The sequence below is a fragment of the Corvus brachyrhynchos genome, unplaced genomic scaffold (genome assembly GCF_000691975.1).
Source record: "Corvus brachyrhynchos isolate BGI_N302 unplaced genomic scaffold, ASM69197v1 scaffold444, whole genome shotgun sequence".
Classification (NCBI taxonomy): domain Eukaryota; kingdom Metazoa; phylum Chordata; class Aves; order Passeriformes; family Corvidae; genus Corvus; species Corvus brachyrhynchos.
Window position 1 is genome coordinate 1,041,922 of NW_008237886.1, and position 2,014 is coordinate 1,043,935.

Genomic DNA, 2,014 nt, shown 5'->3' on the forward strand with positions numbered 1-2,014 from the left:
CGTCGGGTCGCCCCATCCCCTCCCGGAGCTCCGGACCCTCTCGGCTCTCCGGGCTTGCTGGGTAAATGACGAACCTGTGTGGCCCCGAAGCTCGGCCGTGTGTAAGGCTGAGATTGCGGGTCTCCCTTGTTCCCCCGGGGTCATGGCTTAACTGCACCCAAGCACCATCTTGCGAAACAGCTTACAGGATTGGATCCTTGGGCCGTACTTGTCCTATTAAAAATACAACCCTAAATTTAAGAAATAATAAAAGTTTCTTTTAAACTTTTTTTCCTAACTCTTTTTTTTCTCCTTTTCTTCTTACTCTTTTTCTAACAAGCATCTTGCATTAAGATGGAAAGAAAAATCTAAATGTGTTTGCTGTGGCTGTCACTTTTAAAGTGGTTTTGATTTTAATGTCAGGGAGGATAAAGTAGCGTTATCCATCCTGCAACTGTATTTGTTCCTTAACGTACAGTCACTTTTTCCTGTGCATATTTCCAGGACCAGAATGCAGAGAAAACTACCTGAATTTTTGTATTTTATTTCTAAACTTTAAAATGGCACAATGTCTTTTTAATAGGTTATATAGGTGGTACATGCCAGATAGATCTACATAAAGCCATGTCTAAGATTCTCTGAGCCAATATGGGAAAGATAAAACTGATGGTATTTTCCAAAAAGAAATGAGAAGGTGTCTCCAAACAGTATCTCTGAGACTTGGCTTGTTACGGGTGAGGGGGTAGTTGGTTTGGGGTAAGGGAGAGAGAGTGGATCTTTGAGTGCTTCCTACATACACCTTTACAATAGGTTTGGTTTTATAAGTGCAGAAGAATAAGAATAAACCAATTAGTAATTTCTGGGATGAACACAGATAATTTGTGCTAGCAGATAATTTGTTTATATTAATTGTTCCTGTAACAAATAGAAGTGGTGGTAGAGATCATGGCCCCACAATGGCATATTGAATAGTGTGCTGATCCTCCTGCCTTTTAACATTTTTGGTCAGTTATATGGTTGTTTACCTTACAACACTTCATGTTTTCTTCAGTGGCACTCCTGTTAGGAGTGGGGAAGGAAAAATGAAGGGAGTGTCTTAGGAGACTAAGGTCCGAGAGATGTCAGAATGAAAGCATTTATCCAATCTGCAGTTACCATCGTGTTGTCTTGTGGCTCATGTTTTGGGACTCCTCATTACTGATATTCCATTTTCATTTCCCTTTCTTTTTGACGTTTCTTTGATGACATTCCATGATGGGCTGTTTTGCTTTGGGATTTTATTTGTTTATGTTTTGTTTGTTTGTTTGGGGGAAGAGGGATAATGTGTGTTGTGGTGTATATGTGTTGTCTTAACTTCTCTTTCCACAGTTTCCTCCTCCTCCACAGCAAAGTGAGTAATTAATTCCTCTCAGATGGTATAATTTTCCTAATTACTATTATTATTAGCACCTGGTTTTTTAGCAAACTTTTAATTATTGCATATGTGAATATGTACTCTTCAGAGACCCTCTGAAGCTTGGTAAATCTCAAAAATGTGTAAATAAAATAGTTAATATTATTAACTAAAGGATAAAGTAGCAGTACATGGTGAATGACTTTGTATTATGTTTATTTTACTGAAAATATAGTCTTTGCTCTCAAGGGGTGTTAGAAGACAAGCCTTCTACCCATCCAGAAAACCTTAAGAATAGCCAGCCATAGGTAACAACAACAAAGGTTGTTACCTTTTTTCACAGAGAGAGACTCATTGGGAACAAACCCACTAATGCTCTGTTGTTGTCACAGGGTATTTGTTTAAGAAAGTGGTTTGAACTTAATCTTCTGTTCTGAAAACAGGCAGGTATCTCTGCTTAGATGTTGTTAAACCTCTGTTTTTTCTTTCTGCACTGCTGAATTTACTCTCCACTGCCATGCTTAGAGCACTACAGGAATTTCCACTTTTGGTGTATCTCAAACTACCATGTGTGTTTTCTTTTCTAATGCCCTTTTCACTTAGCCCACCAGTTACTGTAAGGTCAAGTACTGTTGCAGCTTG